Genomic DNA, 16,668 nt, shown 5'->3' with positions numbered 1-16,668 from the left:
CCTAATACCAATCCTGACGATTAAGATATATATTCATATCTCATCTTTTATTTTTGACCTGTGTAAAAATAATTAACAAATTGGATAAAATGAATTAATTTTTTTTTGGGTAAAAAATATAATTATATTCTATAAATATAATGTATTTTTAGAGTTTTCGTTTTCAACGCTTTCTCTACTTCAAATTTTATAGAATTTGTATACATACATATTATGTGACAGCTCCAACCTATTATAATGAAATAATTTCCAGAATGTATGCACTAATATTGCTGTCAACAAATAACCTTTTGATTTTTTGTCAATATCTCAATAAAACTTGGCGAACTTTATTCTAAACTCAAAAAGTTTTTTCAAGTGGTACATCAACATCCTACTTTTATGACTGTAATACAAAATATCTAAAAATGCTTTCGGTAGATATCTTATCGACGTAGATATTAACATAAACATATAAAAAATTCTTCATAAAATATAAAAAAACAATACAAGGTCAAAAAGGATTTGGTTGAAAATCTTATTGAAAATGTTATCACAATATTTCAGGCAACATCTAAAAGTTTAAAGGAAACGCGATATTGTTCAGTATTCACAATATAAATAATTATATAATATAGATCATATTCATAGAATAGACAAGAAAATCTAAAATACATGTACATATAAGTAATATAGATAGTATCGATAATACAAACTGTATAGATAATATATATAATGAAGATATTGTATATAATGAAGATAACATAAATACTGATAATACAGGTACTGTAGATGATATAGATAATGTAGATAATAGAAATTATACATATTTAATACAGATTACATTTATATAGATATAATCTTGGTATATATATACAAAATCTATATTATATGGATTACATATATTAAATAGATTATATAGATTACAAAGATTAAATTTATTATATAGATTATACAGACTATGTAGATTATGTTGATTATATAGATTATTAAAATTGTATTGTTTAGTTAAAGAGTACAGATAACATATGGCGTTTTCGATTGATAAGCCTGCGGCAAATATATAACACTCGAGGTTAATTTATAACACTTTAGATATTTTGTCAGAGTTGCAAGATTACTCTGAAATTAACAGCTGTTTTATATGATTTGACAAATAAACTGTTATTTGATTTATTATACGTATTCATGAAAAATATAAATGTTTACTAATACTGCTGCAAAAATGTTACATTACTCTAAATATGTTCGATTGGGCAATAAAATTTGACAAATTAAGAGTAAATATAGATTTATTACACATTTACCAATCGAAAACGCTAATAGATAATATAATTATTTATACAGACATATAAAATATAACATTGTGATATATAGATAATATAAATAATACTCATTAAAAAGAAGTGAAAAATATTAAATCGTGAACTTTGACAATGTTTTTTTTTATTATAAGTTCTTTAAATTGCTCATAAAGAAGCTAAAATAGCAATATTATTTGTAAAACGTGTACAATTGCATATATTGTATATTATTAATATATGTTTAGATATGTATAAAGTAACGACTTGCCACCCTTTTCCAACATTTTTTTTTTTTGATTTTAGCAATTAACAAAACTATTTGATATTACCATGGCTTTCAGTTGATGCACGAAAATATATATTCACTGAAAGTTTTGCTATGAAAAATATGTTTGCAACAAATTAAATGCGTACAACATGTAATAAGTTCATCTCTTTACAATATGAACTTGCAATTGTGAAGCTACACATATGTGCTGGTCCAAAAACTACTAATTGAAAATTGTAGATTTTATACCGTACCCTGCTATTTTGCCCTTCTGTGATTCTAGTTACTCTGACAGCAGCAAATTTAGTGAATTCATGCCAAAGGCAGTCAACACCCACTGATTTAAAAGTTAGAACAATAGAATCTTGCTGGAAAATAAATATTTAAGGAGTGTGTTGTGGTAATAATATCAGACAACGTATTAACATATGTATATACCTTAATATGTATATATAGTCACTTAGCAGATATAAATTAAAATCCTTATGAATTATGTGCATTTTCTTTCATATAAATTATTAATAAAAAGTTGCAAATGAAAAATATTCTCCTTTTTGATTTAAAATATTGCAGATGTTTTCTACAATTGACAAAAGTTTTTTCTTTCATTCACCAAATATATTTATTTATAAATTTTATCAATACTCCTATTTCCAATTAAAAACTTTCATAAATTTATAATTAATCTAAAATAACATCATTTTAAATTGTTTATCAACAGATTTTCTATTACATGAACTTCGGAGAAAAATCGTTGCCCTGCAGCTTTCTTCGAAAAATTATTGCGGGAAAGTTAAAAATTATATTAACTCATATTAAATATGAGAATAGACATTAAAAACAGTTAAAAAATTGCAAATATACTATTATATAAGCAATGTTTATTAGAAAATTACAAATTAAAAATATTGAAAAAAATATCAACTAAAATAAAGTACAAATTTATTTATTATTTATTGCAACAAATTTATCAGTTTAAACTTATAATGCTCTGGTTGGACTATTGTACGAAACTCAATATTTATTCAGCTTAGTATGTTATTTTTCATAGGAAGTCCATATAAAATTCCTACAAAACTCGTACAAAATTCATTAAAAAACCATACAAAATCCATCGAAAATCCAAACAAAATGCACAAAAAATCTATTGATTTCATATAAAATCATGCTTAGGAGAGTCGTAAAGTCTAAGTGTAAACAAATTATATAAAACATAGTAAATATAAATTATGATTATATAATCAATATATATATTTATACTAGCTGACCCGGCGAACGTTGTTTCCCCCTTGCAATTAATTTTTCTGGCGTTCGTTGCGTTGCTCTTGACTTTCATTAGCACGTGTGATTGTATCCTGGTTTCTTTCATTTTCATTGCTTTCTGCCTATCTATTTAACCGACGGTTCTGGAGTAATTGTGAATTCCGAGTCCGTCGTAATGCTTCTTTTTTGTGTGTGTTCAAGTGAATTCAAGGATGGTTTAGATTCACAATTTGATCCACTGGATAACGTTTTTTTTAATTATTATACAGTTTTTTGGTATCCATATACATTTATATAAGACATTTAAAAGTTATTCATGGTTACTTTGATTTGTTTAAAACGTTTAAAAACTCTAAATTGAATCGTACAACTATCCCGTTTTATTTTTGAGTTCCCTGGATTTATCAGGAATACCACCACATAACTTAAGATTAAAAATTGGCTCACCTATAATTATGCAGTGGAATTTAAATGCACTTAAGCTATGCAACGGCAGTTGTACGATTCATTTTAGAGATTTTAAACTTTTTAAACAAATCAAAGTAAGCATGAATAAATTTTAAATTTCTAATATAAATGTATATGGATACCAAAAAATAAAAAATTAATTAAAAAGACATTATCTAGTGGGCAAAATTGTGAATCTAAACCTTCCTTGAATCCACTTGAACACACATAAAAAATTTCATCAAAATCGGTTCAGCCGTTTAGGAGGAGTTCACTGTCAACACACGTACAGAAGAATTATATATATAAGATAATATATAAATTATGTTATGTACGTCATATGACAAATAACGTTACAATCTAGATGTAGGTGGGGCATTTTACTCTTTTTACGAATTTGTTTCTATAAAAGTCATCTTTAATCTCTGAATATGATTTCGAGTATCTAATAAATAGATGCAAACTTCGCATTTTGTTTAAAAAAATAATAATGAAGTTGTAATACTGCAAGTCCGAATTCTTTAAATCTTATTAGACCATAAAATCTGTTTTTTTGAGCGAAATTTGGACTATCATTAATATTTCTGTGAAAATTCGCGCTATTAGACTTCTTAAAACTAAAAACAGCTCAAAAACTGTAAGAAATTTGTTTACCAATGAATGTAGACACAAATATTGATATGCGATAGTATTTACACATCGTTTTATTGATTACCCTCACTGAAGACTTTCTAAAATTTTACGACTATCCATATTTAAGTACTTATTCCATTTATAACATATAGTGATTCTTTAATTTACTGTTGACTGGAGAATACCGTGAATCATTAACGGGCTACAAAATACATAATAGCAAATAATTGTGTTTTAGCATATAGTATACACATAACCTCTTTTCATCGCTTATTCCCTTAAAACGAAGTTTTTCTTTTCTTATTACATTCTTCTTAAGAAAACTTTTACTACACATATATTACTAAACAAATTGCGGAATTGTCTGCTCGCCATAGTTCTATATTTAACATAATAAATTTATATCAAAATACGATTTTGAATTATAACCCTTAATTTTCAAATTTCTAGCCTATGGCAAGTATACTCTACGCTGTGAAGTCCGGTATATGTACTGATTCGTCTCGACTGACTGAATAAAGTATGTACTTTTCTTAGCTACGCTTTTTGTTACATTGACAATTTTAAGATTTATCACACTTTCAGTAAAGAGAGTTGCCTAAGTAAAGCTGGACAGAGCTGTTGAAACTTTTGACAATCTTAGTAGTATATATCTTATAAATTCTCAGACCTTATTTAATAGAAAATTTAATGATGTCTGGATCTAATCGAATATAATATCTTACAATCTATTTGGACTGAGAAATTTAATATTTTTATTATTAATTCGAATGAGTTGTTTGGACTGTTATAGGCTTTGACTCGCGAACAGCTTATATTCTATGTTTCTTTACTATGTTAAAAACATTTTGACAAACTTAATTCATAAATTTTATTCATAATAGTATAAAATATTTTAAAAATGAGAAAATTTCTTTTAAAAAAATCAAGTAAATAGGGGTTTGATAAAAATGAAGATTATTTTTTATATTGAATTCAAGTCTCGTTTTTCACGATTTTCACCGTTTATTAAGTAATATAAAAATTGGTTGGATACGAATCATCCCTGTATATAATACGAATCATGTATATTTTACTTAGTATTTTAATAATTTAGTATCAAGATCTACTTTATCATTTAATACCAAAATTATTTTTTACCTAGTGCAATAATTACGATATTATTATTATATTTATTCATAAACCAACAAACAGATTTTGTATTCATTGTTGACAGCTGCACATAAATATTATAACATAAAATATTTGAATTTTATAAAATTGTTCCTATTGTTGTTGTGATAGATGTAGACACTGGTAATGCTACTGTTATAGTTTCAGTTGTTGTTCGTTGCTTGTTATTGTTTTTGTTTTTGTTGGCATATACAACGTTGCCATATCAGCTTTGATTGTTGTTACAGTCGCTTTTTGAAAGCATAAAAATAACGAACATTAAATTTATGTACGAAATAAAATTAAAATCAAACAAAAACGTTGCCAACGAAGCAAAGTGAACCTCTACCAATCACCAAACGAAACCAGAATGATGCACAGCGCCATTCACAATATACCACCTCACCTTACTACATGCTCACACACGCTCAAACATACACCACACACACCATCTACTACAATCACAACGCATCGATGTCCGCTTCAAATATGCTACGCTGTCTGTCCCTCTCAGCTTGTCACTTTGTGAGTATATACATTAAGACTGAAAAGTTTTCGGAAATTCTCATTTAAAATTCGCGCGCTGTATATTTTTCGATATTTTAAGTTTATGTAGTTTGGCAGCACTGTCCTTAATTACTATGCCAAAAATGAGCTCGATCTGTCAGACAGTTCGTTTACGGCAGCTGTTGAAACCAGTTCACCTCAGTAGTGCGTTGCGAAATGTCTTCGACGGTCGTACGACCGTCCTGGAAGGCTTTGTACCACTCATAAACTTGAGTTTTCGATAAAACTGATTCCCCATAAGCCTTTTGTAGCATTCGCAACGATTCTGCACACGAAATTTCGTTCGAAACACAAAATTTGATGCAAACTCTTTGTTCAATATTTTTTTCCATTGTTTTTTTCGCAACGCCCTACTGAGGTGAACTGGTTTCAACAGCTGCCGTAAACGAACTGTCTGACAGATCGCGCTCATTTTTGGCATAGTAATTAAGGACAGTGCTGCCAAACTACATAAACTTAAAATATCGGAAAATATACAGCGCGCGAATTTTAAATGAGAATTTCCGAAAACTTTTCGGTCTTAATGTATGTCTGATTTGGTTATGGCGTGCTGATTTTAACTGAATAGCACCTGCAGTTCACTTACTTGCACCTACAACCGACCCAGCTACCCCACTGTCAGAGTCATTTGCCTATTTTGATTTAAATGTATAGTCGTCTATTCATGCTTACCTCGCACACTGTCAGTCAGCCTATCGCTATATGTTTGCTTGTATTTATTCGTGCGGAAATTGAATTTTATGCCAATTTTGGTCTCACCTGTACTGCGTCTTCATATGTGGGCTTGTATATGTGTACTGCTGCACAATAGATGTCTGTTCAGCTGTCTGCTGTATGCTTGCTGCTTACTGTTGCACTATCAGCAGGTACCCCTGAGCCACATTCACTCAAATTTCTATCTGTGTTTGCTTGTATGTGTTACATTATTTACGTGTGGCTGTGTATTTATAAGTTTGTATAAATAAGATTAAAACGCATTCAAATATTCATAAATGCCATGTACACTTATGGAAGTGCATATCTTTTGCTGCCACATGACGCATATTTTACTGCTAGGGTTGGTCCCCCAACTTTTATTTATTGAAGCATCGCTTTTGAAGGAAATTTGGTTTAACTAATTTCAATCTACATTTTATTGCAATACAAAAAAACCAAAATTTAAATTTAAGAATATTTATATTAACCTTAATTTTGAAATTAAAGTCTAGACGTTAACACTATTAAGAAATTATTTTTAAGTAATAGTTAATTATGTTGAAACTATTCGTAGTTTTAGGATATCTTTGGGAGAAATAAAAATGAATAAAGTTTTTCGCCATGTGGCATTCAACAATTATTATAAATACGAACAACTTAAATTATTTCATAAGCTAGTAAATATTTTATTAATATAATATAAAAAATTAAAACAAAATTAAAAGAAGTTCAATTTCGCTATATAACATCAATAATCAAGTATTCAAGATTCAAGAATTACTTTCTGAACAACCTAATATATATTCGGTGCTAATTTTAACTAATTTTAACAAAACTTATTGAAATAATTTTTAAGATACATTTTTTAAGATATATATTATTACATAAATAATGTTCGATTATTTAAAGAGCTTTATTTATTTAAAGAGCAGCAGATATTTATAGTTTGTCAGAGATATATATTCAATACTTATTTTCACTACAAAACTCATATAATTTTTAAGATATATTTCATCATATAAATAAAGTTCGTTTATTTAAAGAATTTATATTAGAAAAACGGATTTTATTCATTTTTTAGGAATGAGACTCCTCCATTAAAAATTGTGAAATTTATATCCAAACTCAATGCCTAATAAGATACTAAGACAGAGTTTTTCATCAATTTTGCGATTACCAAAATCGATTCCCAGAAAAACTTACAATGATCTTGAAGTTTTCTTAGTAAAATTAAAGTTCTCTAAAACAATATGAAGACGTTAATGCTTTAGCAAAAAAGCTTGCTTTTACGAATAAGCATTTACATTTAAAAAGTCAAAATACATATTTCTTGTTTTATTACTCATATTGTTACTACATTTTCCTTCCCACATTTACCCCTTATTTGGTGAAAAACCATTTTATTCCCAAATCACATTTATTCAGATTAAATCGCTTTCTATTCTTTCTAACCTAATTATTATTATTATATATATATATAATTATTCACATGTAACGTAATTTTGTAATTAGTTGAATAATTTCAAGATTTAAATTCTTTTTGTTGATCTATAAGGAAGATATTATACAGACAGTGATTAATCGACAATTTTTTAATAAGTGACTGACCAACCCATTACTGATCGCGACATACAACGCCTTATCACCGTGGCCAGAATTAAATCGACATTTCACTCTTTTTCTCATTCTTAATTTTCTAATTAACATTAAAAGCAACAACAATATCAATTTTGACGTGACCACAACTCACTGTTTAACACTGTCTAAGAAAAAATATATATTGAATAAATTTGAAAAAGTATAAAATAAGAATAAGTATTAAATTAGTTAATTGTTCAATATACCTCTAAATTGCTATATAATGCATAAAGAGTAACTGAACGTATTATATATAAACCTGTCAGTACAACCTTTCTGTGTTTATGCTACTTAAGATTATATGTCTACAGCAGTCATGCATGAGAAATGTGACCAATAAATAACTGACTCTAAAACATAGACTTGTGTATAATGATGAATTTCATACCCTACAAAAAAATGTTTAAAAAATGTTTTAAATGTTAAAAAAATTTATTTATATTATGTATTTATTTAAACAATATATTTTAATTTTTTTTTTTTTGGAAGCTGTTTTTCTGTTATTGTAAACATAAATTATATATGATATAATTTGTTTTTGAATGGAGGAGTCTAAACACAAGACTCACAAAATTTGACCTTTCATTCTGACGTCAAATAAATTTCAAAACAATAACGGAAATGTGAAATGATGAAGATATTTACTCCAAAAACAAATAATAAAAAAATATATACATTATAAATGAATATATTTTTGACGTAACATGAAACCTGAAGTTTGCATGTGAACATGATTCAAATTAAATTTAGAGTAAGGTTAAATATTTAAAAGATTGTATTATATTAAAGCGCACCACTTTGTTAATGTTTACATATCAAAAAAAATTAAAATTCAAAAAAAATGTTATTAAAATATATATATATATATGATATAAGCAAAAAGAGATTTTGAAATGTTTTTTAAAAAATTATAAAAAAAGGAAATGCAAAATAATTAAAAAACTAAAAGTTTTTTGCGTCAATCAAACTTGAATTTAAATAGATTTCTCCAAATATATTAATTAAAGGTATGACTACAGAGTATACTTACATTTCTTTTAATTATTTATACAATAATAACTCTATTTTGGCACATACTCGATTAATTATTTTAATATATCAATAATTAAAAGAACGGACTTTTTGATTCATATTTGCTTGCGCTTTTCTGTTTATGATAAAAAAAATGAGTCAGAGAAGTACCATCGAATTAATACACTTCATAAAAGGTGTTGAATTGAATTAATATTGAGCTGACTTATCTCATTTTTGAATCGAGTAATAGTTTATTGAACCAAATTTGGCACACACCATTTTAAACAAAGTACACTGTACCTACAAGAACCTCACTGATCAGTTCCAAACTGACAACGTGCGTCGCCGTAGGAAAAAAAAACTGCACCGAAAAAGGAAATATCAACATTCAATATTTGCTTAAAATGGGCGGATTAAATTAATGCTTGGTTATACAAAAGTATGGGTTTCAGAGACTTAAAATTGATGTTGAACTGAAAAAGTCAAATAAATCATAACTATAGCTATAGTCAAAATAAATCATTACTATAAGATTTGGTGTGGTTGCATTGATAACACCAAACCCAATTGAGCAAAAAAATTATTAGGCCCTTGTGAGACCACAAAAATTTTAATTGAACATTTCTTTAATTTTACAATAATGACATAAACAAAACAGTTCATTACAAGCGATAAAAAATGGATTACGTACAAAAATATTCAATGCAAGCGATAATTTTCTAAGACCAAAGACCCAGCATAAACGACTTTAAAGCGTGGATTAATAAAAAAATAAGGTTACGTTGAGTGTTCTGTAAGATTGAAAAGGAATTGTCTATTACGAGCTTATCTTAATACTTAATTCTGTTTTCGTTTTCTCACATCTTGACAATTTAAACAAAACAATCAAGAAAAAGCGAACAGAACTTTTTAACAAAGGGATTTATGTTCCATCATGATAATAACAGTCTACACACTTCTTTGATGATTCGAAACAAATTAACAAAACTTGGTTTTGATGCATTATTTTACAGCCCTCACCTTGCACCGCCTGACTCTAATTTGTTACTCTTTGTGGAAAACACTCTTAAAAATAAAGCCAATGAACAGCTGAAAACCACTTGCTAAAGTAGTACAGTAGAAACAGTGGACGTTCTATACAAATGAAATTATGTAGCTTTTTAAAAAGAGGCATGAAATTATAAATACTAGTGGTCAATATATATGTACGTTTTGAAAAAAATTTTCAAAAATGTACGAAGAAACTATAAATTCCATTTATATCACTTCTTGCAAGCACTCATATATTAATGATAATAATTTTTGATTCTAAATAGATGTGTTTAATGCATTTATGTGTTATTTAATTTTAACACTGTTTTAAAACACCAAGTGTGATTTTCATTAAATGCGACAATGAAGTTACTACTGTACTTATATAAATATATAATTCAAACGAAACGTTTATTTTTTCATGCATATAATGCTAAAATCATAATTATACTGAAAAACTATTAAAGTTCAAAAATTTCAGAATTAGCTACCACTTTTTTTCCAATACTTCGTTAATAGTATTAATTGAATTTAATATATAAAAAATTTTCTCAGAATGATTAATTATGATAATTATGTATGTTTTTATTTGTGACCATCAAATCTGAAGTTTTCTGTCGGATACAAAATATTTAATAAACAAGTAATTTTTATTTGACAGTTATCGATAAACACAGCATCAAAAAATAGCAACACGTAATGATTAAATATTTAAACATTAATTAAATATTTTATGTAGTAAAAGAAGATAAAGGTTAAATAATCAGCAGTCGATGACTAAAAACGGCAGTAATTTCGCTGTGTTGAACTGACAGAAATCATTCCCAAAAAAGTTTGCTAATGTATAGCAAAATCGTTAGTAATCATTTAGCAACATTTACGGTAGAGTTAGCACGAATTAGTAGGAAGTTCATTAAGTTCTTAAGAAATATTAGACTTACTGAAATATTTAAGCAAAAGTGATGTATTATTAAAAAAAGATTAATGAACTCTGTGCGAATTTGTTGAATATTTAAAAAATTAATATTTTCAGGTAAACTGTCAAATTACACTGTAAAAGTTATTGGCAGAGATATATGAGCACGAAACTTATATGCACAAAACCATCTTCCAGAAAAGGCAAACAACGTTCTGTCGCATTAATAATAACTTCTTTTCTGAATAAATGAAAGAAAAAGTATTTTTTGGAAATTTGAAAATAAATAAATATATTAAATTAGAATAAGAAATACGCCTTCTTTTAAAACGACTTATGCGCATAATTAATCTAACAAAAAAAGAAAAAAATTCTTTGAATTGATGACATAAGAAACATAAAGCAAATCTTTACAAAGAAATAAGAGTTAAAAATTGTAAATAATTTTATAGATAATGTATATGATGTGTTATGTTACGTAATTTTATTTATAAAAGATTTTAACTGGAATAAATAACAGAGTTTCGTTATTATTTTAGTATGAACACACATAAATATACACATATTCGTAAACATGGTAAAAGGTGCTCAAATAAGAGCTTAGTTCAATAAAGAGCTGCTGACATGAGATGTATAGCATGTCACCTTATTCTTTATGCAAAATTACTTAATTGAACATTTCTATAACATACTCCATTACTGATAACTGCAACAGCCACACCTAACTATATTGCTTTTCTTAAAGTCATTTAACTAGAAATAATCTCCATTGTAGAAGACGTTTCTTTTTCAAGGAATTAATCTTTTTCAAGTTACTCCAAGAACCAATCCACAAACATTACGCCCTGAATTAGATTTGCTGTGCCTTGAAATTAAAATATTTTTAAAAAATATGCTATTAAATACCAAGCTCTTAAGATTGGTATTTAATTAATTCTTCTTTATTTTCATTCACACATTTTTTACCATTATATTTTATTGAATATATAAGTTAATTATTTTTAAAATAAAATGTCAGGTTTTTTAATTACATGTGGTTAACTTAATAGCCCAAAATAAAGTACACGAGCTTACTTTTATGAAGGTGAGAGCTACGACAATCAAACGGGACTTTTCCAAACAAACAAGTTGATGTCGCGTTTAGTAGCAATTAGGCGATCGCATGATTCTGTCGTTAATAAAACCAAACGCAGCGGTCAGATTCTAGAGACCGCAAATGTTAACTTCTAAGCCGTTGTCATAAGAAATTAATCAGGAGGACTAGTTTACCCGATATAACTAAAGTAGAAACTGTTCTAAACTGCAAAAGAAAAAATAAAACTAATTGTTAGCATCTAAGATACCGTAATCAAAAATGTCTAGCGTCTAAGTTCAGAATACCTTAATACCGTTAAGCTTGCATTAATAAATTAATACCGTTTCTTGATTTTTTTTTGTAGGTTAAATCCAGGGCTACTGGAAAAAAAGCTGTACAAGAGATCTCGTCAACAATAAGTATAGGAAATTTAAACTAACTATCACAAACTAATAAGTTTACGCATTATAAAATTAGTAAAATTATGTATTTCAACTCTCTATTCCATCAATACTGATTTCTGCCTTTCTAATCTAAAAGGTTTTATAATTTTAATATACAAATTCTTCATAATTATTTTGAAGTATGAAATAACTTTAGTAGTTACAGATTGAATTGAAACTTAATGTAATATTAATTACTTTAACATATATGTTATATTCTTATATGCTTTTTATTTCCTAACACACTATCTTATTCCATCATGCTGGCGATTTTTACTATAGTCCAATTATATAGAATGCAGTACCCAAGGGTAGTAATCTTATTGCACGCAATACTGCAGAAGTGTTTTTGCTCAAAATCATTTTTTACATATCTATCTACTATAGTCGGCTAAGTTAAATCGTGTATTATACACTTACTTTTTTTTAGGAATTTCGAATTACTATAAAATTTCTTTTTTGGTTTACTTACCATTCATTATATGAAAGTGGGCATGACACTTACTAAATAAATAAGAAAAATACCTGTCATTCATTATATGAAAGTGGGCATGACACTTACTAAATAAATAAGAAAAATAGATAATTGCTCTAAAGAAATGCTCTTATGGATTAACATTTTATTATGAAAATACTGGAAATGGATATAATAACTACAATATACTTTTTATATATATAATTTTAATTTATGTTATACACAAACATTAACTTTTAAACTTGTCTTAGCTGAATTATAAGAATTTCTTAGTGGGCTGCTATTATTTATTGTGGAATTTAATCACTGCGCAGTCTTCTCCATAAAAGTAATAAATTGTTGATTTAAAAAATTACTCTGATCAGCTCAGTCTAGCATCATCATAAATAAGTTTCATTTAATGTAACAACGTTGATTTATTAAGAAGTCATATAAATTCTACAATTAATATTTTAAATTTTATTATATTCATATAATAATTATTTTATAATATGTTTTTATCTTAATACGTTAAAATTATTTATTTTAACGCACTTCTGCCTTCCTCCCGTAATAGTATTTCATTTAAATATTCATTCAAAATAGAAATGCGAGGATAAAATCACCTTTTGAGGATAAAATCAAACAAGTTTTGAAACGTCGGCGATATATATATATATAAGTTTCAATATAACTTTTTTTTTTTTATTATAAATTGTTTTATTATTTAATTTATTAAAGAACAATTAATAAAACAAAACAAGACATAAAGCAACTAGTTATTAGATAACTAACAAGCAATTTAAATTTAAACAGATTAGGCGATTCCACGCAATAATAAATTAATTGTAGTACATTTCAATGATTTAAGCCCAAAGATCGCACGGCTTTTGGCGCTTTAGACGGCGTATTGGCTCAGTTGTCGCTAGTAAATGCGCCTCAACATTTATGTGACAACTAAATCTATCTTGGTGTGATTTGGCTTTGGTATGAAATTCTTCATGTACTGTTTACATTCCGAGGTCACGATGTAAGTCAGAATTTCTCACGTACCATGGCGCGTTACTTCAATATAATAACAAAAACAAAGACAAAAACTAATCTATAAATTTTTACTTTTTATTGAAATCAGCCTTTTTATCAGTTAAAAATAATTAAAACGTGAACTAACAATTATTTTAAAGAAAAACTATTTGCTTGAACCACTTCTGAGACATTGGAGACATTAAAGAAGCTTTTTTTTTGACACCGCGTATTTCGATTTATTATATCATTTTTGAGATGTTGGAAACTTATTAGCTAAATTATTTGTTGAGAACCTGTTTTTCGGTAAATATGTAAAATGAACAATACTAAACTTTCCAAAAGATACTCTCCTGCTGCTGAGAAAAATAAATTATATGTATATATAATAGGTGTATTAAAAAGATATCCATTATTTTTGCATGAAATTGAAGGCATATTTAGTATAGTTAGAATGATCTGATTTAGGCCAAATATGTGTCGTTTTGATCGACAGCTTGTTGTTATTTTAAAGATAATTTTACTATGCTTTTCTCATAAAAGTCCTCGTCCCCATTGGATAAAAAATTGATAAGTAGATTTTCACAAGCCTCTCTTGAAGCATACTTTTCACCACAAAAATCATTCTATAAAGTGGACTATAAAGTGGATGCATAAAAACTTTCCAACCAAGCTTCCAGAGCTTTTGATTGATCATTATAGATATGTGTAGCATGGGGTTGCACTGAAGGAATACAATTCCTCTTCTCTTGCCCAATGGCAGCCGTTTCTGGACGACTGGGCGATTGTTTCCTTCAATCGGCTTTTCTGAAATTTTTTTTGCGTTAATTCGTGTGAGACCCATCATTGAGTTTCTTTTTCTATTCAGCCTTTATCAAATTCTTCCAAACGGTTTTTTGTGCAATCTTTATCTCTGGGGCAATCAGAACACTGGTTACATGACTCGAACTAGTCGGACTCAACAATTTTTATGATTTTAACGACATTTTCGACAATTAGCCTTTCAGTACGTGGTCCTTTTTAGCATCGAAATTGTTGAAACGAAATCAATGAAACCAAAATTGCGCATAATTGGCTGTTACAATATCAGGACTATGAACACTATTCACATGTGTCCATCTTTGAAATGCGTTCAAACAAAACTGGGGACGTAATCTTATATTTATAGCGCCATCTAGCATTACCCGAACAGACTTTTACAACGCGAGATACAGATAATGAAAGCCATTTATTGGAGAAATAATGAATTGGTGTTACTGCACGTAATATATGCACAACCCAACGCCTTTACTTTGTAAATTGCATATTTATAATATATAAATAGTTGACGAACCTGCAAGAGCTACAGTATTTTATAATTTTATTCTTTAAATATCTATCACAGCAGCAATTAATTTAAATTTTTTCGCATTAATTAGACAAAGGCTAAAATAATTAGCTGTTATTTAAACCTAAACTTGATCAATTTTTTTTGCTGTATTTTTCACCTTCAAATCCTATTGAGATATATATTAAATGTTGCATGAAATAATAAAAAAATTTAAATAACGAAATTTCTCACATTCACTTTTATAATAGATTTATTTCTGCTATTTAGTAGAAAAAATAAACAAAATAACAAATTATATTTAAATAAAACAGAAAGCAACTTCTGTTGGCCGCAGTACATTACCCCACAATATAACCATGAACTGACAAACATAACTGAACGAGTAATTTTTAATTTACTCTAAAATTATGAAAAAAAGATAAATGAAATATTATATATTCAAAATGCAGATATGCAACTATAAATAGTAATTCTTTCGAGCAATTAATTTGCATTTTGAGATATATGAGCTAAAATTAAAAAATAAAAGCAAGAAATATGCATAATATTTTCATGTGGCATGGATCGATGCTTGCTTAAACCTGCCTACTGTTTACAAACACACAGACTTTGTATCTCATGAATGTCTGATTTAATACTTGTCTTCGCTATGGCTTACTTAATCTGGTTAATAAACTTTACTTTTTAAGCATCTTTTGCTGATGGGCTCTGCTGCTTTTGGTCTCATCAACTTTTGGTAATTAAATCGCTATTCTAGTTTTCTTCTCTTTAACCGCTTTTGTCGCAGTCTTTCTTATTATAAAATCAACTTGACTGCTGCTGCCGCGCTTTAGTTTCAATAAAATTTGCAGTCTTAAAGGTTCAGAGACGTCGGTTACTTTTAGGCCAAAGCATCGATTATACTTAGAACATGAAAAGTGTTAATTGTGTAAGTTTTTGAGAAACGTATTTAATCTGCATAATACATTAATATGTTAAATAAGAAATAGTTGAAAAATAAAAACACAAATTTCTACAGAAAAAGAATTATATGGTATATATCAACAAAATATCAACAAAAGTGTGGAAAAATACTAAAAGAATGTTAAGAGATAAAATCGCGTACACACATTTTTAAATAAAATACTTTTTTAATAGATAAAGTAGAACTTTATTTGTATATATCTATATTATATATAGATATATCTAATATGTGTTTAAAATACAAATAAAAAAATAATATATTTCCAATAAAAAAATTCACTTACTGCTCTCTGTGTATATACACATACACATTACATAAAAAAATGAAATAATATTTTTATTATTTAGTGGTATATAATATGAATGTAATTCAAAATATATATTAATAAATATATATTTTTTGCAAGTTCTCATAAAAATGCATGAGCAAATTTTGGCTTATTTTATATCCTTAAAATGAAACTCTATAAG

The sequence above is a fragment of the Teleopsis dalmanni genome, chromosome 2 (genome assembly GCF_002237135.1).
Source record: "Teleopsis dalmanni isolate 2A chromosome 2, ASM223713v2, whole genome shotgun sequence".
Lineage (NCBI taxonomy): Eukaryota > Metazoa > Arthropoda > Insecta > Diptera > Diopsidae > Teleopsis > Teleopsis dalmanni.
The sequence above is the reverse complement of the archived record's forward strand: the minus strand, read 5'-3'. Positions refer to the sequence as shown.